We start from the raw sequence: 27921 nt of genomic DNA on the forward strand, positions 1-27921 counted from the left end.
TGAACCTGCGCGATCTTTTTTTGTTTACGTCATTTACTTCTACACCGATTTGAAACGGTATTTTTTTATTGCGCACGGATTTATTATGGCTCGTCCTGCATAACTTCTCTTGTTGAGTTTGGATCCTGGTAGACATTGGAGTGCTGTACACTGGAAAAAAACACATTGGATCTAGAGTCCAGACTCTTAAAAACATCGACAAGAAAAAATAATCTTGATTCAATGAGATTTAAGCTTAAATCAAGAACCAAGCCTCTCAATTTGAGCGGATTTTCTTTTGATTCGAGCTTAAATCTGATTGATTCAAGAGTCCTTTTTCTTGTCAATGTTTTCAAGAGTCTGGAATCTAGATCCAATGTGTTTTTTTCCAGTGTGTATTTTTAAAATGAAACATCCATCTCTATACCCTAACAACTTAGGACCCAGAAATCAAAACTTTTTTATGTCATTGAGCCCTGAGCTTCGTTTAAAATGCAAAAACCCAACTTTTTCTTCCAGTTAAAGCAATAATTGTACTTTCTCCGAGTCTTTGTCTTCCTTTCTTCGAATGTCGTCCAAAAGGAAAAACTTTCGTTCTCGAGAAGTCTCATCTCTCAGTAGTTTTGTGAAGAGAGCTGCTATTTGATTTTGGAACCGAGGGAATTTTTCGTCAAAAATATGCGGTGGTAGGATGACCTTCACCATTCAGTTGTTAAGTATACAACATTATTTCATGACATTTTACCGTATTTTCGCGCCCTTTTATAGATTTAATTTGTTAATTTTTTCTCTATCAAAGGAGGCGCTGCTTCTCTAGGTGCCTAAGAAAATCGCTAGTGGTTGCGCTTTCTGATGATCAGGAGGTGTCGTTTTTTAAATTTTTTCCCCCTCTTTTTTTCGGTCATTTGGTCGTGCGTGAAGTCATGTTAGCAATTTTTCACCTTTCGCGCCCTTACATTGCCTTTTTTTCTTGTCCTCTTATGTCTTTTCGCATTTCTGCAGCAGATCAGTAACCAAAATAATAAAAAAATTACCTTTTTTCTGTAGCTCCATTGCAGAGTTTTTTTTAAAAACCCACTTGAGTTCTGTGTCGTAGTTTTTATTATACCCGGTGGAGTAGCCAGATATTTTTCATGAGAAGGGGTTTATAGTTCAAACTTACTGATGTAAAGAGAGAGAGAGAGAAAGAGAGAGAGGGGGGGGGTTTCCAAACACTCTCGGCGCATAATATTAATCCTTTTTCTCAAAAATTAATATTTTATCGGAGGGAATAAAACAAGCATACTGCCGTGCTAAGGAAAAACGCCGTATGAACCATCAGGCGTTGCCAAATTTCTTTTCATTAAACGCAAATTTTCTGGTGAATTTATGAATATTTTCCTCCCAATTGTGCAGATAATATTGTTCCCCTCCTCCGTGCTACTATTGATACCTCATGTCGTCTCGAAAGTTCAAGTAGCTATTATGCCGATCTCCTATCGAATATATCGGTTTTATTTTTATCATAGTTTTCTGTACGAATCGTATTTATGCGTCTACCCCCATGAGCTGTAACTCTAGAGAATAAATCGTTCAGAAATGTTAGTATATTGATTTGTAAAATCGATGCAATGATAATTGAAGCTCCCGATGAAATATTAACGTAAATTTTTGCTCGAGCTGTCTGAGCGAGCGTTTTCAGATTATCAGCATTTGCATTTATTTAAATTTCTAACTTAATTTTCGCAAGTAGGCCGTATGGGGGACTGTACTGTCACAGGTTTAGCAATCCTGCGGACCCCAGCTGGTAGCCCCTGCCTCAAAGGGGGTGGGTAGACAGGACTCTTAGCTGTGGTGGAAGCAACCTGCCTAGGAGAGGTAACTCCGAAATCAAACCCTGGTCCTCCAGGTTGGGGGTTGGGGCATCAGGCTGACTCCCCGATCCTTGGGGAAAATGTATAATGTCAAAAAACCGAATAACAATTTTCGCAAGTAGTCATCGTATCTTAAAAAATTTCTGTTTTTTTCTCCCTTGTTTTTTTTTCTAATCAACAGATTTTAAGTGATTTCCTAAGTTAATGCATCTGACAGAATTGTGCACTTTCCATGCGCACCTCTTCGCACAGAAACAGAATAAAAAGAAGGAAAATAAACATTTGACTGACTTAAGGCAAATTTCCATGCTTGACACTGCGACGTAAGACATCACTACTGACTTTATCTCTCCGCCCATAAACATGTTATGTAGTATTAGTAGTAATAGTAGTAGTAGTAGCTTATTACTTATTTTAAAGAGGTGCCTTAGTACCCGTATCTACTTACATCTGTGCAATTTAAATACTGAAGAGCTAAGGCATAATTAAAAGTTAATTTTTGAGTAATTTGGAATCAAAGTAAAAGTTAAAAGCACTCGAGGTTCAACTTGAAGAACATTTCGAGGGTAAGTGCCTTTTAGAGGGAGGGTGCAGAGGTTAAGGTGATTCGATGGACGCCGTACTTTGTGTCAGAACGGCATGCGACATATCGCATCAATTGGTTCCATTTTTTCAGCTACTCGTCATTTTTCTCCAATTTTGAGATCGCAATTCTGTTGTCAGGAGACTTAAGCACTCACTTACCAATTTTAACAAAGAAATTCATCGCAATAAAGGCGTGGTTTTTTTAGAGAGAAAATATAGCATTCCGAATGGGATGTTTTCTCTCTACAAAAACCACGCCTTTATTACGATGAATTTCTTTGTTAAAATTGGTAAGTGAGTGCTTTAGTCTCCTGACAACAGAATTGCTATCTCAAAATTGGAGAAACAGGACGAATAGCTGAAAAAATGGAACCAATTGATGCGATATATCGCATGCCGTTCTGACACAAAATATGGCGTCCATCGAATCACCTTAAGAGGGCTGATTACACACGTCCCGGATGGGAGCCGTGTCGGTCCCCATTCGGAACATGTGTAATCAGCTTTCGTGCTCGGGTCAAACTCACAGCGTGGAGCCCGGGTTCCACGATCAAATTGAGCCCATCAAAATGAGTCATCGATGTGATTGTTGAGTGTTGCCGATCAAAATTAAGAAGCCCCTCTCCTTTCTGATCATCATGAATCGAGAACTGAGTATCCAAAGACAGTTATTGGATACTCTATTCCCGATTTGTCTTGATCATAAAGTAGAGCGGCTTCTTAATTTTGATCGGCAACACTCAACAGTCACTTTGATGACTCATTTTGATGGGCTTAATTTGATTGTGGAAACCGGGCTCCACGCTGTGAGTTTGACCCGAGCTCAAGGTGATTCGTCAAGCTCAAGTAACGTGGTCGAACCGGCATGCGATATATCGCATCTTTTAGGTCAAAAATCTCGGCAGATTTTGAATTTTCAGCAAAAGAAAAGGACGATAGCCCCTGCGCATGACCTTAAAGAATCATTCTGAACCCAAAAATTGGAAAAATTCAGAGAAATGAAAGCAGAATAGTGTTTGGAAAAAAACCTCGCATTCGATACAGCTATTCTGTATCGAATGCGAGGTTTTTTCAAAACACTATTCTGCTTTCATTTCTCTGAATTTTGCCGATTTTTGGGTTTAGAATGATTCTCTAGGTTCATGCGCAGGGGCTATAGTCCTTTTTTTTGCTGAAAATTCAAAATCTGCCGAGATTTTTGACCTGAAAGATGCGATATATCGCATGCCGGTTCGATCACGTCACTTGAGCTTGACGAATCACCTTAAAGAGGTCCCGGGAGTTCCGTATCAGCCGCGACGTGCATCTCACGGCCGTGACGCACAACGACGACGACCGCCGTCAGTTCCGGTCATAGTGCCTCCCACGGTCCGACGTCCGACGATCGGGTGGACACCCGCTGGACGCTCCGTCGACTGCTCTACCGTGACGACAGTGCCTCCGTATCAGCTTCACTTTCAGGCTGAGGTCTTTTGCCTTGGTCTGGAAGTGAAGTTGAGTTGGAGGCTCTGTCGTCCGACCGAGCACTCGTCGGGGCGCCCGGCGCGCGGTCGTCCGCCCGGTCGGCGAATGTCGTATACGTCCGACGAGCGGGTGGACACCCGCTGGACGCTTCAACGACTGCTCTACCGTGATGACAGTGCCTCCGTATCAGCTTCACTTTCAGGCTGAGGTCTTTTGCCTTGGTCTGGAAGTGAAGTTGAGTTGGGGGCTCTGTCGTCCGACCGAGCACTCGTCGGGGCGCCCGGCGCGCGGTCGTCTTCCCGGTCGGCGGACGTCACCGTCTGGAGGCGCTAGAGGAGCGACCTGCGGACACCGCCCCGGCCGCACGTCTGCCCCGGTGGATGGTTGCGGGCACCGTGGAGGTGCCCTTTGTACCCTTGGTCGGTGACCTTGGGATTGGCTCCCGATGCCCAGCTGGGCATGGTTACCAGCCTCTTCTTTCTTTCTTTCTTTCCTTCCTTCCTCTCCTTCCTCTCCTTCCCCTCCTTGTTTTCTTACCGTGGCCGACTGAGTGACGATTGACTGCTTACTGAGTGACTGATTACTGAGCGACTGATTGACTGAGCGACTGAGTGACTGAGTGACTGATTGACTGAGTGACTGATTGACTTGAGTGACTGATTGACTGAGTGACTGATTGATTGAGTGACTGATTGACTGAGTGACTGATTGATTGAGTGACTGATTGACTGAGTGACTGATTGACTGAGTGACTGATTGACTGATATGGTTAGGTGGGATGCATGCACTGGAAAAAAAACACATTGGATCTAGAGTCCAGACTCTTGAAAACATTGACAAAAAAATGGACTCTTGATTCAATCAGATTTAAGCTTAAATCAAGAGGAAATCCGCTCAAATTAAGAGGCTTGGTTCTTGATTTAAGCTTAAATCTGATTGAATCAAGAGTCCTTTTTCTTGTCGATTTTTTTAAGAGTCTGGACTCTAGATCCAATGTGTTTTTTTTTCCAGTGTGAGCTTAGTGGTCTGTCAGGGCATGAGAGGTTTATCTCTCGCCTTCACTCACTCATGATCTTATTCATCATGTAAGTATCGTATTTTTTCTTTAATTTCTAAGTTTTTAAAGTTATCATATATTAAGTTGAAAAAATAAATTCCAGCTCGAATTGTTTGGTGTTTTTTTTCAGAAAAAAGTGACATGTATTAGTCATCAATCTCCACAGAAAAATCTGAAGAATTGATTTCCGAAATCTCCGACGCATAAATTCTCCCTCGTTTTCGAGATATTTTCGATGAAAATGAACCCCGTGTTATTTTCCACGAGGGTCCCGACAGAAAGTAGGCACCAGGCAAATCCGCCATCAGAGACGAATCGTAAAAGAGGGAGTGAAACTAGGCCGTGAATTGCGATGTATCGATTATTCTGCCATTTAAACCTATGGTAAAGAATCGATTATTAAGTTGGTCGCTGCGAGCACCCTGTTTATCGATCCTTTTCCATAGGTTTAAATGGCATAACAATCGATACATCGCAATTCATGCCACGCCACTGATAAATGTGAGTTAGGTTGGAGCAACTTTTTGCCATCCAATTCAGTTAAAACATAGATGAAGCTGCTATTGCAACACTTAAATCATTCGCCCCTTTTTTCCCTTTTTCTTTTAAAGTTTTAGAATACGTCGTTTTGTTAAAGATCATCAGGGCTGCCGATTCTTGAGTAACTCTCACTGTGAGTTATTTTTGAGCATCAGTGAGTAAAACGTGAGTAGAATGAGTAATTCGCGGGTAATCTGACTGTCCGTGAGTAAATTTCTTGTAGTGTCTCGAAAAGAATTGAAGCGATCAATGAAATGGGATAAATGATCCCCAATTAGTTCATGTTTGGCGAGATTTTTATGAGTAATAAGTGAGTAAAATTATGACCGGTGAGTCAAGAGTGAGTAAAATTGAGAACGATGAGTCAAGAGTGAGTAAAATTGAGAACGATGAGTCAAGAGTGAGTAAAATTGAGAACGGCGAGTCAAGAGTAAGTAAATTCAAGAAACTGTGAGTAACCAGTAAATAAAATCAAGAAATGTTTAGCAGAGAGTCAGTAAAATCAAGGACGGTGAGATACTAGTGATTAAAATCGAGAAACGGTGAGCATCTAGTTAGTAAAATGGAGAAATGGTGAATAAAGAGTTAGTGAAATCAAGAAACGGTGAGCAAAGAGTAAGCCGAGAACAGTAAGTAAATATGAGTAAAATCGAAAACAGCGAGATTTGTAGGAGTAATTTTTGAGTAAAATCATGAACGGCGAGTCAAGAGTGAGTAAAATCAAGAAACTGTGAGTAACCAGTGAGTTAAATCGAGAAATGATTAGCAAAGAGTCGGTAAAATCAAGGACGGTGAGTATACTAGTGATTAAAATCGAGAAACGACGAGGAAAGAGTAAATCGAGAACAGTAGACGGTAGACAAGTGATTAAAATCGAGAAAACGTGAGTAAGAGTCAAGCGAGAAAAATTGAGAATAGTGAGTATCGGAAACAGGAGAAAGAGTAAACGAGAAAAGTGAGTAACAAGCGAGAAAAATTGAGAACTGTGAGTAGCGGGTAAATGAAATAAATTTGCAAAACGTGATTAAAGGTGTCGGCAGCCCTGATTATGATGAACGAAGTCGGGAGAGTGTGCCCAACCTTGTAAACGTCAGGAATTTTTGTTGCGGAACCTTGGAATTCATCTTCCAGTCAAAAATTATTTTCTGTCATTATTTTCTTCCGCATTCACATATTCTGTGGACATGAGCCAAAACTTCTGCCCTGAAGTCATCGAATTTTCGTTTTATTCTTTCGACAACTCGCGCCAGTATTATTTTTTTTTTTTTTTTTTTTTTTTTTTTTTTATTTTTCTTTGTATAAAGCGATTTTATGAGAAATTGAGTCAAAATCTCATCGAAAAGGTATTGAAAAGTCAGGGATTTTCATATTCAAAAACTTGACCCAAGTATGACGAACTCGAATTTGTCATTGAAGGAAAACACCACACCTTACAGACTATTCTCAAGCCAAACGATGAATTAGTATTGATGCAATTCCAACCATATTTGGACTGCATTTTGCAATTTGGAACTATAAATTCTGGCTCTTCTGGAAAAAACACTTATGTACATAAGGAAACTAATGGCACATACGTTGTTTTTAAACCGGGCTAGAATTTATAGTTCTAAATTTCAAAATGTGGTCCAATTGTAGTTCCACGTTCATTAATGATGTTGTGTCATCATGTGCATGAAAACAATGCGAATATTACTTTTTTAGGCCTTCAAGCAACCAAATCAATTGAACAAAAATAATTATTGAAAAATATTGCATCCTCTACAAAACTGGACTTACTACAATGGAAGGAGACACGCCATTATGATTAATTTTTTTTTGTCTTTTGTTGTCTTTTTTTGTTTCTTGACTATCCACAGGAAAAATGGCTTTTGATTTTATTTTTTATTTCAAGGTACCCCCTCACCATTAGCATTATCATCTTCGATTTTTTTGTATTTTATCTTTACAAATTACGTTGTAACATGTACACACCTCATTTGGGCAGAATTTAAGTAAGCTAAGAAATTTTTTTTCGTATGATTCCTTTCCTGTAATGGGGCGGACCCAACAATTTATTTTAAAAAACATAGTCTCTGTCCCAGTGTAACCTTTTCGTGGCTAATCTTTTAGTGCGCAGTGCGTTTTCAGTGGTGGCGTTGTGAGTGCTTTCAGCTTGGCGTCGGGCAATTGGATAACACTTATCTGGTGCGTATCTCATAGTTTTTTTCATTCTTGTGTTTAAATTTCATCCATTGAGCCCACGCGCTGCCATGCCAAGATAAAACGTCGTATGGACCTTTAGCCGTTGCCAAATTTCCTTTGATGAATCAGAAATTTTCGGGCAAATTCATTAATATTTTTCTTCTGATTTTCCAGAGAATTGTCCTCGTAATTTGATTTAAATAGTCTGCAAATTTCAAGGAAACATCATCATAACTTTCTTTTACAATAAATATTTCCCGAAAGGAAATTTGGCAACATTCGAATATTCATACGGCGTTTTTCCTTAGCGCGGCAGTGCAGGCGTGCAGAATTTGCTTGATGTCCCGATTCTTGGATCGCGGGTGGAAGCCAGACGGAGACGGTGTCAGTGGCGAGGCCTGAATGGTCGATTATAATCGATAATTATCGATGTGTCGCCATTTGAAGTTATGGTAAAGAATCAATTGCTAAGGTGATTCGATGGAGGCCATTTTTGGTGTCAGAGCGACTTGCGATATATCGCATCGACTTGTTCCATAATTCCAGCTACTTGTCATTTTTTTCGAATTTTGAGAACGCACTTCTGTTGTCATGAGACTTAAGAACTCATGTACCAAATTTGACAAAGAAATTCAACGTATTAAAGGCGTGGTTTTTTTAGAGGAAAAATGTAGCATTCGAGTGCAGTTTCGATATCAGTGTCGAATGCGATATTTTCTCTCTAAAAAAACCAGGCCTTTATTACGTTGAATTTCTTTGTCAAATTTGGTACATAAGTTCTTAAGTCTCATGACAACAGAAGTGCGATCTCAAAATTCGAAAAAAATGACAAGTAGCTGAAATTATGGAACAAAGCGATGCGATACATCGCACGTCACTCTGACACAAAAATGGCCCTCCATCGAATCACCTTAAGGTGTTCGATGCAAACACCCTGATTGTCGACCCTGTTCCATAGGTTTAAATAGCAGATCCATCGGTATATCGCAAAGCACGCCTTGCCACCGGACGGTGTGAACCTCCAAGCTTGGTGTACACTCACAAATAGAGACAAGGCATTGGTATCTTGGCAATGGTGGAAGCTTTTACTTTCGGGATTTAAACATGCAACTGTTGACCTACGAAGTAGATGGATGGCCAACAACGTGTTAAGGATTTCTTTTTGCGAACAAATCAAAGTTTGGGAAACTTGTTCGGCTCATGACATCACCCGAAGCTCGTTATCCACCTAGTAGGTGAGGGGGGTGGGGTCGCAGAGAGCGTTATGCCATTTTGTTTTTGCAAGTTGCAGACTCCGGAATAGGTATGTGATATGGTATCACGTTAAAATGAAGGAAAATCTTGACACTCTACCCGTCTGAAATTAGTGGCGTCTTTGAATGATGGCATTACGTTCGCATCGTGATGTAAGCGGGTATAAAGCGTGCAACTGTGCGAACTTCGGATTAGGTAAATGATGCGGTATCTCGCTCAAATGAAAGAAAATCATAGCGTTTGGCCTGTCTCAAATTAGCGACTTTATGAATGCAGGCATTATGCTTACATCGTGACAAGAGCGGAAATCAAGCGTGCAATTATGCGGATTCCCCAGTAGGTATGTGGTGTGGTATCACGCGATATGAAAGGAAAATCTAAGTCTCAAAGTTATAAGGAATGGGAATGTAATCTAGGGAGAAGGTAGAGAAAAACTACTGAAAATTCCGAGCTGCAGATCCTAAGCCGGGAAAATCGGGAGTACAAATTATTCGTTCTCTTCCGACCACGCTTATCGACTCCATGATATATTGCGCCTTTTTCATATTTCTTGGATGAAATTACAAAATTTCAGACGCCCGAAACTGTCCGTGAGAAAACTAGTGAAAATTCAAGATTACATGGAAACATTTAAGTTTCCTAGTTTTACTACAACTAGCATCTACTTTATTACGTATTGTGCCATTTTAACTTTCCTGGATCAAAATTTAACAATTAGCGCTAAAATTATCCTCGGCAAAACCAGTCAGTGGCGTGGCGTGCTTTGCATGCATCGATTGTTATGCCGTTTAAACCTATGAAAAATGATCGATAAACAGGGTACACCTTGATAATCGATTCTGTACCATAGGTTTAAATGGTAGAACAGTCGATACATCGCAATTCACGCCACGCCACTGAAACCAGTGGAAACTCCGAGCTCCAGATTTTCATTCTAGAAAACTGGCTTAAAAGCACGGCATTTCGGTAGTTTTCTGAAGATATTCGCATAGACGTCATTATTTTCAAGCGTGGTCTTAACTTTCTCGGATGGAAATTTTAAAAATTTGAATTATATTTTGCAATAAGGAACTCCTATCTTTGGTTCTTCCATAAAATCATCTTTCGACACGGGGAAACCAGTGGCACAAATTGATTGCATTTTGCATAAAGGAACCAAGAGCATTGCAATGTTGCTGAGATTGTGCAACTTTATCCATCGCAATATAACTATCGAAACCCTGAAAAAATATGAAAACGTGGTAATTTTCGTCCTAAATTTACAGTTTTTAGCGATTAAAATAGAAACTGTTCATTATAATCAAGGTTTTCTTCCAAGACAAAAGAAGCTGCACAATCTTAGCAACATTGCAATGCTCGTGGTTCCTTTTTTCAAAATGCAATCCAGTGTTCTTTCCAAAATGAGCCAGGAACAGTGGTTCCTTACTGCAAAATGGGGTCCATTTAAAAGTGCCTTCGTTCATACAAGACGTCACTCATTTGGATTTAGAGCACAAACAATTAGAGCAATCTACTAAAAGAATTTATTTAAATTCCAACTAATTAGGTGCCAGCAGTTGCGGTTAGACCTAAAGCTAGCTAACTAAATATCTAGATACATTATATTGATTATACAGGGTTATCCAAAAGTCACTGACCACCCCTGTAACTTTTTTCAAAATTGAGATAGAAGTTTGAAACTTTGGGAATGTTCCTCGGTCTAAAGTAGCAACTTTTTGGTCCCCCCAAAATTTTGGGAGGCCGGGCCCCCCTTAAGGGGGGCGAGGGCTAACTTTTTTTTTTCAAATGGCAACCCCCCCCTTTGTGATACCTCATTCGAAAGATAATAAAAAAAGAAAATTTTTGGCGCAAACCGCAGGTCAAAATGTTCATTTTTGACAAAATGGCGGCCGGTCAAAGTTCAAAATGGCGGAAATTTGGCATCTCCGTTGTTTATTGACGGATTGGTGTAAAACTCGGAATCCTAGGGTTTTCGAGATGAGAAAAACGATTCTGGCATTGGTTTTTCCAGAAAAGTCAGTCCTTTTCAAAATGGCGGCGGTCAAAATGGCGGCCTCGAGCGGGAAGTGGATATTTAGGCTGCATATCGTTGGATTTGCATGTAACTTGGTATCTGGGGGTATTCCGGCACTAGAAGAACGAATCTTCCATTGGATATCTAAAATTTAGACAAATTCCAAAATGGCGGCGGAAAAATGGCGGGTAATTAGTTTTACGGCTCTTCATAGATGGATTTGCATGAAATTCGATATCCTGGCGGTTTTTGGTTGGTTAAAAAGGAATCTTTCATTAGATTCTTGAAATATCAAATAATTTCATGCTAATCCATCGGTTAAAGAGCCGTAAAACTGATTTACCGCCATTTTTCCGCCGCCATTTGGAATTTGTCCTAAATTTTAGATATCCAATGGAAGATTCGTTGACAACTTGATCAACGACAGCAAAGTGGGACAATAATGGCGTCCCAATGACGATTTATTACTTTTATTCTTAGATTATTTTTTCAGTTCGCTCCATGAAACTTAAAAAGTAGCTATAAATAATGAAGCCTTATGATCGCATGGTAATACAAGCGGAAATCAAAGTTGCTACTATGCGAACTCCGGAATAGGTATGTCATGTGGTATCACGCTAAAATGAAGGAAAATCTTAAGGCTCCACCGGTCACAAGTTATGAATGAGGACATTATGATCGCATCGTGATACGGCGGAAATCAAACGTGCAACAATGCGGACTCTGGAGTAGGTAGGTAATGTGGTATTAAACTAAAATGAAGGGAAATCATAACGTTTCATCTTTCTGAAATTAGTGACTTCTGAGAATGGGGACATTAAAATCGCATTGTGATACAAGCAGAAATCAAGCATTCAACTATGCGTACTCCGGAGTAAGTATATGATGTGGTATCACGCTAAAATGAAGGAAAACTTTGAAGATTCACCTGTCACAAATGGATTGCATTTTGCAAAAAGGAACCAGGATCATTCCAATGTCGCTAAGATCTTCAAACTTTTCTCACCTTGCAAATATGAACAGATCATCTGAACAAATTTTATCTTAACTTCCAAAAATTATGAATTTAAGACCTATGAATTTATGAATTAAAATTACCTTTGTAAAGACCGTTTTCATGATTCCAGTAAACTTTTTCAAAGAATGCAAGTCGCACAATCCTAGTATAATTTGTCTTATTAATGTCTTCTACAGGGTTATCCAAAAGTCACTGACCACCCCTGTAACTTTTTTCAAAATTGAGATAGAAGTTTGAAACTTTGGGAATGTTCCTCGGTCTAAAGTAGCAACTTTTTGGTCCCCCCAAAATTTTGGGAGGCGGCCCCCCTTAAGGGGGGCGAGGGCTAACTTTTTTTTTTCAAATGGCAACCCCCCCTTTGTGATACCTCATTCGAAAGATAATAAAAAAAGAAAATTTTTGGCGCAAACCGCAGGTCAAAATGTTCATTTTTGACAAAATGGCGGCCGGTCAAAGTTCAAAATGGCGGAAATTTGGCATCTCCGTTGTTTATTGACGGATTGGTGTAAAACTCGGAATCCTAGGGTTTTTCGAGATGAGAAAAACGATTCTGGCATTGGTTTTCCAGAAAAGTCAGTCCTTTTCAAAATGGCGGCGGTCAAAATGGCGGCCTCGAGCGGGAAGTGGATATTTAGGCTGCATATCGTTGGATTTGCATGTAACTTGGTATCTGGGGGTATTCCGGCACTAGAAGAACGAATCTTCCATTGGATATCTAAAATTTAGACAAATTCCTAAAATGGCGGCGGAAAAATGGCGGTAAATCAGTTTTACGGCTCTTTACCGATGGATTAGCATGAAATTATTTGATATTTCAAGAATCTAATGAAAGATTCCTTTTTAACCAACCAAAAACCGCCAGGATATCGAATTTCATGCAAATCCATCGTATGAAGAGCCGTAAAACTGAATTACCCGCCATTTTTCCGCCGCCATTTTGGAATTTGTCTAAATTTTAGATATCCAATGGAAGATTCGTTCTTCTAGTGCCGGAATACCCCCAGATACCAAGTTACATGCAAATCCAACGATATGCAGCCTAAATATCCACTTCCCGCTCGAGGCCGCCATTTTGACCGCCGCCATTTTGAAAAGGACTGACTTTTCTGGAAAACCAATGCCAGAATCGTTTTTCTCATCTCGAAAAACCCTAGGATTCCGAGTTTTACACCAATCCGTCAATAAACAACGGAGATGCCAAATTTCCGCCATTTTGAACTTTGACCGGCCGCCATTTTGTCAAAAATGAACATTTTGACCTGCGGTTTGCGCCAAAAATTTTCTTTTTTTATTATCTTTCGAATGAGGTATCACAAAGGGGGGGTTGCCATTTGAAAAAAAAAAGTTAGCCCTCGCCCCCCTTAAGGGGGGCCGCCTCCCAAAATTTTGGGGGGACCAAAAAGTTGCTACTTTAGACCGAGGAACATTCCCAAAGTTTCAAACTTCTATCTCAATTTTGAAAAAAGTTACAGGGGTGGTCAGTGACTTTTGGATAACCCTGTAGAAGACATTAATAAGACAAATTATACTAGGATTGTGCGACTTGCATTCTTTGAAAAATTTTACTGGAATCATGAAAACGGTCTTTACAAAGGTAATTTTAATTCATAAATTCATAGGTCTTAAATTCATAATTTTTTGGAAGTTAAGATAAAATTTGTTCAGATGATCTGTTCATATTTGCAAGGTGAGAAAAGTTTGAAGATCTTAGCGACATTGGAATGATCCTGGTTCCTTTTTGCAAAATGCAATCCATTTGTGACAGGTGAATCTTCAAAGTTTTCCTTCATTTTAGCGTGATACCACATCATATACTTACTCCGGAGTACGCATAGTTGAATGCTTGATTTCTGCTTGTATCACAATGCGATTTTAATGTCCCCATTCTCAGAAGTCACTAATTTCAGAAAGATGAAACGTTATGATTTCCCTTCATTTTAGTGTAATACCACATTACCTACCTACTCCAGAGTCCGCATTGTTGCACGTTTGATTTCCGCCGTATCACGATGCGATCATAATGTCCTCATTCATAACTTGTGACCGGTGGAGCCTTAAGATTTTCCTTCATTTTAGCGTGATACCACATGACATACCTATTCCGGAGTTCGCATAGTAGCAACTTTGATTTCCGCTTGTATTACGATGCGATCATAAGGCTTCATTATTTATAGCTACTTTTTAAGTTTCATGGAGCGAACTGAAAAATAATCTAAGAATAAAAGTAATAAATCGTCATTGGGACGCCATTATTGTCCCACTTTGCTATCGTTGATCAAGTTGTAAAATAAAAATTAATTTGAAAAAAAGCAAGAGTTGATGATAACTAACCCAGCTAATTTTGAAGTACCTATATTTGATGAAGTAGGGATCAGTTTTGAGGCCAACGTTTACCAAGTGCTAAAAACGTTGTGAACAATCACGAATTTTGATCAAATGATTTTTTTCTGCCCATTGGGAATATTTCATGGTCATAAAGCAATAAAATTCTTAGAATATCATATCAATGTAAGATGGAATTATTGACCATTTGCCTTAATAAGTACAGATTCCTTCTCTATAGCCTCCCTCTTGATTCTTATCATAGAATTATTGACCATTTGCCTTAAAAAGTACAGATTCCTCCTCTAGCCTCCCTCTAGATTTTTATCCTTCCATTTAATAACGAGTTTACTTTTTTATTTTTTCCAGAAACCTGTGCTGTGAGCTGCAACCCCGACGCAAGGTATGTAAATCATTGTTGCACTTATTACTGCATTCATGAATGTCTCCTCGTCTCTCGAGTAAAGTGTGTCAAAATATCTGAAGCAGACCTGTCGAGTCACTTATTCTTCCACTAATAGGTTTAAGTTTCACTGTGTATTCATTTATTTGCAGCCAGGTCAAGGTATCATCTGTCAAGATTTAGATGCGATTGTATGTGGTATCACGCGAAATTGAAGGAGATTCATAGCTTTTCTTCTATCTGAATTCACTACGCTCACGAAAATTATACTCTCATCTATGTTAATTTCGCATATTTTCCTCGATCGAAGCGAAAATTTTGTGATTTTTAATGTTCTTCATCAATCGCTGTAAAATTTGCGTACACGCCGCGATATCGAAGCAAATAACGCGTAATCTTCAATCATTTTATAAAACCTCTAGAATTAACGCGTTTTTTTCCGTGATACCACGTTGATTATTATGTAATTTCTTTCTTTTTTTTCTTCTTTTTTCTTTTTTCAAAATTGCCATGGTAAAAAGAATTTCGCCCAATACCCAGATGAAAAGCTTTTTCAAAGGACGTAAGGAATCCAACGGAAATAACGCGTACTTCTCTCGATATTGCTATGAAATTCGCGGAAAATCTCAATTTTTAAGAGTCGGAATCGAAGCGAGTAACTATTCGAACTCCAGAGTTGGTTTGTGGTATCACGTGAAATTGAAGGAGAATCTTGGCTTTTTGCCTTTCTATAAAAGTTACTAATGTATATGAATTTCATGTTTAAATCGATGTAAAAGCCGTGATTCTTTCGCGGTACTTATGTGAAAATTGTGTTATCTTTTGTGATCCTTATCAATCGCTGAAAAATTCGCGTATTTCCGCGATATTAACGGTGAATTACTCATATTTTTAATATCTCTCTGTTCAGCAGTCTAAATTGAGACGAGCAACTATTCGATCTCGAGAGTTTGTATGTGGTATCACGCGGAATTGAAGGAGAATCATGGTTCTTCGCCCTTCTAAAGTTACCGATGTTAATGCATTGTATGCTTGAATCGATTTAAAAGCTGTGATTTTTCCATGGTACAGAAGTGGGAACTGCAGTCTGTTCTGTGATATTTATCAACAGCTGGTTTATTTTCCGCGATATTAAGGGTACATTACTCGTAATTTTCATTGATTCCACTAATTCGCATGAAAAATTGCGTATGTGCATCTCTTGATATTAACAAATTCGCGAAATATCTCTCATTTTAACAGTCCGACTGGAAGCGAGCAACTATTTGAACTCCAGAGTTGGTATGTGGTATCATGCGAAATTGAAGGAGAATCATGATTCCTCGCCTTTCGAATGTTACTGACGTTCATGAATTTTTTGCTTTAATCGATACTGTGATTTTTCCGCGGTGTTGATGTGAAAATTTTGTTATCACTTGTGATCTTTATCAACCGCTGGAAAATTTGCGTATTTTCCGAGTTATTGAAAAAAATAACTCGTAATTTTTAACGATAGTACCGAACCGCCGGAAAAATCTCGTGTGTGCTGCGATATCGCTTATCATCGCGCGGTTCCTCATTTTCCGTAAAAATCGCACATTTTCCGCGATATCGTGATGAAAAACGTAAAAGTATTAAGGATTCAACAAATCCACTGGAAAGATCGTTCTTTTACGCGGAATGGACCACTAGACAAGGTACGAATTTAAGCATTCTGATACATGTTTCTTCACCAGAATTTCGCGTAGAACACGATTCGCGCAACGAAAATTACTGAAGCCAACTCCTAACAAAGATATTGACGTTTTTATTTCACACTGGTTACGAGGAATTTTAACTGCCCGCTCACAAGAAACTCAAAGCTCTACGTGAGCCAAATCGCGCACTGCAGGGGTTTCAGCGAGCCTCTCAATCGAGCAATGTTCATTTCCCACCATGTGTTTTTCAAACCATAAGTAATTTGCTATAGCTGAGCCAAAGTGTTAAGATTGAGATTGCAAGATTTTTATATCGCAGAGACGTTCATGATAACGTTTAGCGCGCGATGTGAATCACGTAGAGCATTGAGTTTTCATGAGCGGGTGGTTTCAATTCACGCACCAAGAATTATTAAATATCTTCTTAAAGAGTTGATTTCGATAATTTTCGTTGTGCGCATCGTGTTTTACGTGAAATTTTGGTTCAGAAACATGTATCAGAATGCTGAAATTCGTACCTTGTTTAGTGCTCCATTGAGATGAGATTCGCGTATTTTCTCTCTTTAACAAGCGGGAACCAAGCGAGCAATTATTCGAACTCCAGAGTAAGTATGTGGTATCGCATGAAGTTGAAGAAGAATCTTAGCTTTTCGCCTCGCTAATGTTATTGACGTGTATAAATGTTACGCTCGAATCGATATGGAAATCTTGTATTTTCCACGATTTCAAGCTGAAATTCTGTGAGCTTTAATGGGTCTAATCAACCGTTGGAAAAATTTCGTTTTTCTCCGCGACATTGGGTTGAATAACTCGTAATCATGAATGATTTCGCAAAATCGCCAGAATAATCACGTATTTGACCGTGATGTTGCGGAGTTTACTCCGTAGTTTTCTCTTTCGTAAAAACTACACAACGCAGTTGCAAAATTGGAAAAATCTAAAAAATGAATACACTGAAAAAAAAGTGAAGTTTATTTAACATTCTGGATGTAACAAAAGTGTGCGAGAACCTACAAAATGCTGAATTAACTGCTACAGAAGTTACTTTAGCAACGTCAAGATGTAAAACTAACTGCCGTAGCGGGTAATTTAGCATTTTGTGAGTTCTCGCATACTTTTTTTTACATCCAGAATGTTAAATTGACTTCACTTTTTTTTCGGTGTAGGAAAGTCCGCCAAAATACAATCCGGAAAGAACTCGAGTTCCCTATGTTTTTGGTCATATAAACCTCCTCAGTTCAGATGAACAAGTGTTTCATAGCCGCACAAAGACTTATATTCCTTTTGTTATCTGGACTGAATCTCGCTTTCTACCACCGAAAATTCTAATGCTCCATGTATTGTGGATGAATCCTCTTGTTTTCGCCGTTTCTTATTCCCAGATTTGACCACTTTGTTTATATCGTCCTTATTTAGCATTTTAAAGTCTTTTGCGTGCTATTAATATTGCAATCAAAATAATTTTACTCGTTTGAAGAGAGAAAAAAATCAAACAAAATTAACCCCCCCCCCCCCCCCCCGGAAGCTTCTGTGTTACTTGCAAACTCGTCTCCTATTTTTTTGCCTACTTTTGTTGAACGATCTTTTCCTTATTACCAAGAGCATTTCCAAAAAAACCTTAAGCACCTTTCCCCAGCGGTCCTGTTTCAAAACACAATTTTCGAGATGTCTCTCCGATCTTAACTCAAGGAAACGAATAGCGTGCATTTGTTGTTTTTAAAAATACCTACTTGTCGACCCTGGTAAAAATGGCAAGTGCTCAGATCAGTAGCACTTGCCTTTGGAACAGACCTAAGCACTGATGTCAGTGCTGCCGGGCGCTGATCTGCTACCTCAGTGTTAGGTCTGTTCCAAAGGCAAGTGCCTCTGATGTAAGTGGCACTGACCTAAGTGTCTCAGACGTAAGCGGAGTGGAAACTCCCAGAAATACTGTACAGGCAAAAATTTCGTTAATTACCGATCTGCCAGGTACGTTAAGTCACTATTTGACGATCAGGGAGGGCTGCTGTGAGTTTTCAATCCCAAGCAAGTATCACAATCTTCAGGGGATGTCGCTCGTTCCCATGCGGTCTCCAATCTAAGTACTAACTACGCCCGACGTAACTTAACTTCGGTGATCGTCCTAGCGATTGAACCACTACACTACCTGCGCGTGTACGTGTTAGGGGCGTAATTTTACCATTTCAGGGCCCCCATTGGGCTAATTTTGCCAGCAAATTATGATTTTGTCTTTGAATGTGAATCCGATACTTAATTTTTCTATTATTCTTTTTTAATCAATCAACATGTAAATGAAGTTTTGTAAGTTACGTTTCTTTGAAAAAAAAATGGATCGCACTAAAATTCAAAATTAAAGCTAATGATGCAAAAAAAAATAATGAAAGTTGAAATTATACAAAAAATATAAATTAGCAGATACAAAAATTGAAAGTAAAGGAGTAAAAAAGTTAGAAAAGAATTGAAAATAAAATAGGAAAATTTTAAAAAAAATTGAGACTGAAACATTTTAAAAACAGTTAAAACTGAAAAAAATTAAAACCAAATTTAAAACTATTTTTTTTTTATAAAAAAATAATAATGCTCAAATAAATATATCTAACTACATATTTTAGCGGTGATAATATTTTTATCGATCTCATTTTTTGTTGTGTTTTAATTATTTAAGTGTCATCTTAAACGAAGAGGGTAAAACAAATTATTCAAGAGTGTGGCTACTTAAACTAGTTTTCCTTCCCTCTTAGAAAATTCCACCTTCTACTAGAGTCCCTTTATACCCAGAGTAACGACAACTCGATTATCAGCTGACTGGCAGCCGACCTTGGCTGGCCATGGAGGCCGAAACTAGTGCACTCAAACGAACGATATTGGGGGATAAGGATCAGGAATCCTGCGATGTCTGTCACACAGAAACAACATCAACAAATTGATCAATTAAAAAGAAAATGAGATTGGTTTGTGAATAATTTCTTAATCTATTTTCATTTTGGACCGATGGCAATAACAATTTACTCTTGATAAACCACAATTAGGTAATATTTTCATTATTCTTGTTCACATACGAGGTACCGCCATCTTGGTGCACTAGTTTCGGCCTCCATGAGCGAGAACCAATCAGAATTGGATTTTTTTTTAGGCCACTTTCAGCCCAATCCTGGCCCAACCAAAAGTGAGTTGTCGTAACTCTGGGTATAAAGGGACTCTACCTTCTACAAAATATGCCTCTCTGAAAGATAAAGTTTGTGGTCCCCGTGTCCCGAGGAAATATTCCCCCACGAAAATGAAATAGGGTGGGGGAAGGGGGAGCCATCTCTACTTTTTGGGAGTGAGTGCGGTTCGATTAAGATTGATGTCAGAGACTTACCCTCTGAACCAAGTCCTGACCTCAGTCCCGCTTACCTCAGAGACATCTCTGCACTTGGGTAAGTCTTTCTCCCGACGTCAGTGCCTCTTACCTCAGTGCTGACTTCTTGGGTAAGTGCTTTAACACTTACGTCAGAGAAAACTGAACTGACCTCAGAGCAAATTGCACTGACCTCAGTGGAAAATTCACTGACCTAACACTTGCCATTTTTACCAGGGGAACAACTTCGTCCAGTAGCTGCAACAGCTCTGAAATGTATCGATTTATTAGTATACATCTTATAGCTGATTGAGTCGAGAGCACTGAGGAGCACAAGCAACGGATGTTGCCTACGCTCAAAATGAAGGCGTTTTCAGTCCCTGATAATATTACGCTCTCGAACGGGTATTAGAACCGAGTTCAAATACGCCAAGGAGTTTGAGTGCGTATTCTATTCCCGCGAGAATTGTCACTCTATTTTTAAAAACTAATTTATAAGTAGTGATAGTAAGAAATAAAACATAATTAGGCATCGTTTGACTTCATCAATTTAGGCCGATTTTGGTAAAATCCGTCCGTTTTAATATGAAGAGCTCCCAAAAACGTTAAATCAAACCTAAGTTATGGTAATTTGAAGTTTAATCTGCGACGAATGACTTCAAAATTATAATCTGCCATGTTTAGGAAACTAAATTCACGGAATGAAATGAAAACGCTAATCGGCAAATCCAGCAAGTTGGTAACATTTACTCATGGTGATGAATTCTCCGAGGGGCCCAGGTGCTTTGACAAGAATCTGGAGGAATCATTCGGTTTTTGGCCACCCATAATCAAATCAAATCAAATACCGAGCTATTGACCGATTTTCATTGCAATGATAAGCGCACTGAACCCATACTTCAATAAAAAAAACATTGTGCAAGAGGATGTTTATACATGTAAAAATTTTACCTTACATGGTGAAAATATGAAAAAAGTATGAGCCTAAATGTTTGCTCCGTTATTTTTTACCGTGTTAAGGTAAAATTTGTATAAATATAAAAATCTTGTACATTGTGTTTTATCATAGCATGACCTGAGCTCTCATATCATTTTAAGTAGTGGAAATCAGCTAACAGCTCAGTATTTCCTTTGATTTCAAATTGAGAAATGTCATTGTGCTAACCTGGAGCTGCCTCTGTTCACACCCTAGGATTTCCAAATCTGCTCTTGCAACTGAATTTTACAAAAATTCTTTTTCCAAAACATTTGCTTCAGTCCTCCATGGTCCATTTTTCTTTTGACGGTCAAGTACTCAATCTAAACACGTGTTTTTGAATTTCCATCGTCAAATCAAAAGCATGCGTTTGCTTCTCCAGCAGACAGCAATGCATAGAGAAGTATGCGATATTGCGTTCTCTCTGTTTGAAGGCGTTCGGTAGATTAGGTCCAGCCGCTAGCGCGCCAGCCTTTTCACAATCAACCATACATCGTACTTTGTAGGTTGTTTATTCTTTTCCTTTTTCAAAGAATAAGGTATCGTGAACAAACCCAATAAAACACTGGCTCGAAAATATACATTCACCGCGCGTATTAAATATCTGAATTTCATGACTCAACTTCTTGTATCTTCAACCCGTTCTCACCCGTAGTATTAAATGGACCACATTTTCCAAGAAGGAACCATTATTTATCTGGCTCATCTCAGAAACAACATATCGACGGTGAAACTACCAAACCACGTATCTCGGTTTGCGACGTCGCAGACTTCCTGTCATACTTTATTTTTTAAATGAAAAACTACTTGACGTCCTGTCTTGAAAATTTCTGTGATTTTTCCTCCTCGTGCGGAGAAAATTCTGTGAAAATTTCAAGGAATGATATTGATTTGGTCTACTTCAAAAAAATAAAATGCGAGCGTAGATTTTTAAACACCGCAAACGAGATACGTGGTTTGGTAGTTTCACCGTCGATATATGCCATCGGTTTCCCTATGCAGAAAGGTCATCTTATGGAAGAGCCGGAGATAGTTGTTCCTTATTGCAAAGTGTAATCCAAATAAAGAAACCAAATTTTATAGTGACCCGTTGTATAAGAGAGCTTACAGACGATAATTAGTATAATCTGTCAATACATTTACTGAACTCAACACACTCGTCCTATTCAACACGAAGTCTTGTTTGGATCACGATTAGCAGAAAGGAACCAAGTCACATTAGCTATTGCCAAATTTAAGTGGGCAATTTAAAGTTTTTTACAAGATATCGTATGTGCGGATTCCTTTGAAAAATCCAAGGGACTTGTTTCGTACCATGCAGGAAATTCACTGAAATTTGCACACGATCCGCACAACCGTTTTACAACCTTTACAGCTGATGTGGCGTGGTTCCTTCCTGCTTACACTAAAAAAAATAATTTTGCTCACAGGGCTCCTGTACTTTATTTGTAACAGTCACGGAAGTTTCCGTTATGAGGACACAGTATTCACTTATTCAGTGCTCTCGACCGAATTTGAATCAGTGAGAACGAAAACGGCGATTTTGCGACTGGGCGTCGCAGAGCGCGAGGCGGCGCTATAAAAGCGGCTTTATGTATGTAGAACGAAAACACACCAACTCGGAAAAATGAAAATAATCGAGACACACACGAAACTAGAGTCCCTTTATACCCAGAGTTAAGACAACTCACTTTTGGTTGGGCTGAAAGTGGCCTAAAAAAAAATCCAATTCTGATTGGTTCTCGCTCATGGAGGCCGAAACGAGTGCACCAAGATGGCGGTACCTCGAATGTGAACAAGAATAATGAAAATATTACCTAATTGTGGTTTATCAAGAGTAAATTGTTATTTCCATCGGTCCTAAATGAAAATAGATTAAGAAATTATTCACAAACCAGTCTCATTTTCTTTTTAATCTATCAATTTTGTTGATGTTGTTGTTTTTGTGTGACAGACATCGCAGGATTCCTGATCCTTATCCCTCAATATCGTTCGTTTGGGTGCACTCGTTTCGGCCTCCATGGCCAGCCAAGGCCGGTTGACAGTCAGCTGATAATCGAGTTGTCTTAACTCTGGGTATAAAGGGACTCTACACGAAACTACACAGTAGGTGAAGAAGTTAGTCTAAGGAAAATATTTTTGTTGCCATAAGACAAGTACCTAAGGACACTTTAAAGATCCAAGTTGGAATGAATGCGCTAACTTCAATGACCTTCATGAAAATTGAGTGTCCATAATGAAAATTGAGCAGTTTGGAGTCATCGAGTTGGTGTGTTTTCGTTCTCACTGATTCAGTTCTGTTCTCGCAACAGGAAAATTCTGTAAGTGTAACAAAGAAATTGCAGGAGCCCAGTGAACAAAAGGTTCTGTCGTCAACTCCAACTATTTTTTTGCGTATACCGCGGCCCACTTCCTCTTTGGATTCAAGGTATAATTGTTCCGCATAAAGTGAAGCAAATCCAACGGCGGAAATTCGCTCTATAGAACTCTACCGTGATAGCGAAGAGAGCAGTAAGGGTTAAATTTTCGAAATCGAGTTTTCTTCAAAATTCGTCTAATCTCTTTTAGAGGAAATCACCGAAATAGCCAAAACAGCAAAATGCATCTTATTTTCATGAAAACGAGACATTGGAGAAAGCAACAAGCGCGCTAAACAAGACTTAAGTTCAGGCAAGACAGCAGTGACAAAATTCCTCCAGAGAGCCAATGAAAACAGTGCTTTCAAGTAAAGTGCCGCGCTGTTCTGCCAATTTCTAACCTGAAAATATGTTTTTTGTGTGACCAAAACGCAACCACGAAAATCATGCAGTGGATAGCACTGAAAGGCTGTCTTGCCTTACACTATAGCCTAACATGGAAATGAATAATTCCCCTTTTATGAAATTGAAATAAAATCGGTCGATTTTTAATCATCCAAACGATTTTTAGGAGTCTTTCGGCAGGATGTCTACAAGTCCGGAATTTCCGGAAAGTCCGGAAAGTATCCAAGTTTCACAGTCATTTCAACGGTTTTTGAAGGAGGAAGTTTTGTCCTTTAAGTGTTCGGTGTGTTATGCTGTGACTTTAACCTGAGCTGAAATTTCAGTTTTTGTAGTTTAAAATTCAGAAAACGTGCGAATTCTGTTATAAGATTTTTTTTTAAAAGAGTGCTTAAAGAAAGAGTTCAGGCAAGACAGCAGTGACAGTAAGTGACAAAATTCCTCCAGAGAGTCAAAGAAAACAGTGCTTTCAAGTTAAGTGCCGCCCTCTTCTGCTAATATCTAACCTGAAAATGGGTTTATTGCTCTGTTGTGTGTCCAAAATGCAACCACGAAAGCATGTAGAAGATAGCACTTACGGCTGTCTTGCCTAACAATAGCCTAGCATATGAATGAATAATACCTTTTTTATTTAATTGAAATATAAAATCAGCCGATTTTTAATCATCCAAACGATTTTTAGAAGTCTTTCGGACGATTAGTGGCAATTTGACAAAGCACGGGGGCTTCTTTGAATAAAATTCTCCGGTCAAAAGCCTTTCGCTTGAGCCCGTTTTCTCAAAACTTCATTTTTGCACTTACTGCTCTCTTCGCTATCACGGCAGTCTACCGACACAGATACTCTAAGGGCATCATGATAAGCCTAAAACTCCTGGACCAATCCGAGAGCGTCTTCATTTTCCTGTAATAAAAAGATCGGAATCGCTATACTGCCGTGCTAAGGAAAAACGCCGTATGAGCATTCGAGAGTTGCCAAATTCCCTCTCATAAAATTTTCGTTCCTGAGAAGAAATATCAATATTTTCCCTTGATATTTTCAGGAACTTCCGGAGAAATCGCGAATAAAATTATCTGAAAAATTGGAACGAAATACTCATAAGTGAAGAAGGGGAGGATTAAAACATGGGTAAACAAGGCACTCACCGATTCAAAAATCCCATCACATTCAATCGTGAAAATTGGGCTGTCGATTCCTTCGCCAATAGGATCGCTCCATATTCCCTATGCCTTCTCTATCTATCGCTTTGTCTATCAATTTCAATTATCAGCCCCCAGAGCTAATTTTCACCAAAAATCGGCATCACTCGGCACTCACCGATTCAAAAATCCCATCACATTCAATCGCGAAAATTGGGCTGTCGATTCCTTCGCCGCCGCGAAAGCGAAAGCCAGAATCACAACCGGGGGGGTGGAAATTAATAGCGAATCCGATCTGATTAGACGCTATCATCCCACCGCACCCACCCTCGATGGGGATAGCGCTCATCCAACAGACCCTCCGTGAGACGCCAATTCAACCCCCTCCCCATCCCCGCGGGATGGCGGGGGGGGGAGGCAAGCGGGGAGAAGAAGAATAACGATTAATACGCTAGGAAGGAGTGCGATGCGCCACCGTGTGGGGGGGAGGGGGTACGTCGCATCCGTTTTTGAGGGTCGCTCGGGCCGACCACTTGTTACGTACTGGCGAGCGCTCACTTGTTACACGCGGCGCGCGGCCTGTTGCCTACCGCCCAGGCGCACCTCGTGTCGTGCGTTGCGGGCGGCCTACCGCGCAGAATCCGGGGGCCGCTCGCCCGTTCGCCCGCTCCGCGGACGGTGCAGTTCTTGCGAGCGGTTCGGCGCGGCGTCTGGTGCTCCTCCCGGCGAGACGGGGTTTCTTGATCGCGCTCGGAACTGTGTTACTGTGCCAAGCGCCCCCGGGAAGCGGAAGTGGCCGGGACCGGAAGTGGCCGAAAGACCGGAAGTGACCGGGACCTCCGTCGCCCGTTCTTCATTTCGAGGGGGGTGATCTTACGTATTTTGAGCGCGGGTCTTGTTGTGTCGCGACTTTTTCTTACCTTTTTGATTCCGGGTTTTCTCGGTCGGGGTCACGAAATTTGCAAGTGCTGAGTTTAGGTGCGGTGTTCGGTTTCGCGATTCGATCCTCCGGCCTTCGAGCAAAGCGATTAAACGTTGGATTAGTTAAAATGTAAGTACAAGAATATCGATGACCGCAGTGCGAAACCACGTATCTGCGTTCGCGGCGTTGCACATTTTCTGTTGTTCATTTTTACTTTCTCGCTCCCCTGGCGGGTAGAGGAAGTATTATCATCGCACTGGGAAAAAAAAAGAAAAAAAAAAAAAAAAAAAAAAAAAACATTGGACCTAGAGTCCAGACTCTTGAAAACATTGGCAAGAAAAAATACTCTTGATTTAATCAGAATTAAGCTTAAATCAAAAGGAACTCCGTTCAAATTAAGAGGCTTGGTTTTTGATTTAAGCTTAAATCTGATTGAATCAAGAATATTTTTTCTTGTCGATGTTTTTAAGAGTCTAGACTCTAGATCCAATGTGTTTTTTTCCAGTGCGTCCAGGGGGAGTAGGGGTTGATATTTCATCATTTCTAGGCGTTTTTATTTTTCTTTAGAAAACTATAGTGCGCGTACATTCTCAAGTGCTTCTTTGCTTTTTCTTCTCTGTAAGGAAAATAATCTGCATACTTTTCAATCGATAAAGTTGACTTGTTTCTTTTAAAAAAATTAAATACAAGAGAAAAATTTGAAACGACGCCATTAAGATACGTCATTTCCTACTTGGCAATCGGCATGTTTGTGCCATTGATAGTGAAATCATGTGGAACATTTTTCATTTTAAAGTCTGTGCTACCAAATTTTCTGCATAATGTGCCTGGGAATTTGATGATTTTCGTCACAGAAACACCTTCTCAGTGCGTCTGTAGACTATAGATTCTAGACACCCTCGGATTAAGAGTATTTTTTTTTAGATAGGTGGCATTTTGCAAGGAGGAACTAACATCTTTGCAGTGCTGCTTAAGCTGTCACAACTTTGTTTTTATTTTGGGAAAAACTCAAAACTGTTATCGAGTAATTTTTTTGCTTGGCATTTTTCTTGACCATCGTAGGGAATGTTTTTGATATTACGGGAATTTATAGATTGTTTGTTGTAAGAATAATGCTAAAGAAAGGTGAAAGGAAATTCTGCAACGTTGCTATGTAAATTGTCTCTTACTTCCCTGAACATCAAATTCAGCGTTCTTCCTATTATTGTCGTAAAGTTTTTAATGGTAGTGGTGACATAAATGCAAAATTGTGTTTGCTGTAAAACTGTAATAACCGGGTTAACGACTGCAAAAAATAAAATAATAGAAGGTAGAAACATCTAATGTACCTCGACGAGATTGCAGCTATTAAAAGGGTTGGAAATAAGCACTTCGACTAAAAGAATGAAATGTCAACAAGTTTTGCTCGATACTTTTATTCATTTCTTTGCAACCGTAAGAAAAGTAGAATTAGGTTTTCAATTTACAACGGCATAAAATTCAAATTCCCATTTTAGACATCAATAATGATGATTTTTACCCAATTGCCACATTTTCACTGGTAGTATTTTTGCTGATAAGAACGTGAAATTCCCCACTTTTGCGAAGAAGGGAAGAATGATGGCATGAAATAGGTCGGACGGAAGGCATACTAATCCGAACTAAACTCCCGATCCGGTTATTTGCGATTGCAATTTAATTTGATTAATTACCAACCGAAAAAAGATTGAATAAATGAATGATAACCGAACCGTTTTAAGGTTGATGGTAACGCATTCGATTCAACTTTTCGTACCGTGGCGCTCTCCGTGATAAATACACAAAAATTATCGGCGTTTAGACTTTTCTGACCTTCTTTCTTTGAGAAATGTTGATCGTAAAGCCAGAATACAATTATTCGTGCTCCAGTTTCGTCCGTATTGCATGGAAAAAAAAAACAAATGCGTTTGACTTTCCTAACCCTCTCTCTCGGATTGATGTTGACAGCAACTTCTGGATGCAGCTATTCGCGCTGGAATGATCTCCGTATTGCATATCCACAAATTGAAGGCTTTTTGACTTTCTTGAACCTATCCTCCAGACTGTTGGTTCGTAACTGGTTTACCATTCCGCCGTGCCAGGAAAAAATACCGTATGAATATTCGCAAGTTGCCAAATATCCCCGGATAAAACATGCACGTGTTATGAATATTTTTCCTCTACATTTTCCCATATTCAAGATTAAATTGCGAACAAAATTGTCTGAAAAATTTGGGAAAAGTAGGCTCTTCTCCACTGTGCGACGTTTCTGTTAAACGCGGTTGAGTGGAGAGTTAAGAGATTAATTTCGCCGTTTGACGGTATTTTAAGGCGTTAGGGATTAAGGCGCCATCATCAGATAAGTTGCGCAAGAGGGCACCCCAACGATATGCCACAAATAAAAAGCAATTAACTTTTCTTTGGGGGTGGGATAAGCGCTATAT

The 27921-nt window shown here is 39.5% G+C and overlaps 1 protein-coding gene across 3 annotated transcripts in view; it reads left to right on the forward strand.

The window, feature by feature from the left end:
• Window positions 1-27921, forward strand: part of LOC109038170 (uncharacterized) — a 148084-nt gene that overhangs the window by 18198 nt on the left and 101965 nt on the right. The window contains exons 2-3 of one of the 3 annotated variants that reach the window (XM_072304492.1): window positions 7548-7662; window positions 14637-14670. The gene's annotated coding sequence lies outside the window, so the exon portion shown is untranslated. Of the gene's footprint in view, window positions 1-6457; window positions 7663-14636; window positions 14671-25092; window positions 25610-27921 lie in introns of those variants that run through there. The other 2 variants (XM_072304491.1, XM_019053140.2) reach the window with 2 other exon arrangements.

The sequence above is a fragment of the Bemisia tabaci genome, chromosome 9 (genome assembly GCF_918797505.1).
Source record: "Bemisia tabaci chromosome 9, PGI_BMITA_v3".
NCBI classification, from domain to species: domain Eukaryota; kingdom Metazoa; phylum Arthropoda; class Insecta; order Hemiptera; family Aleyrodidae; genus Bemisia; species Bemisia tabaci.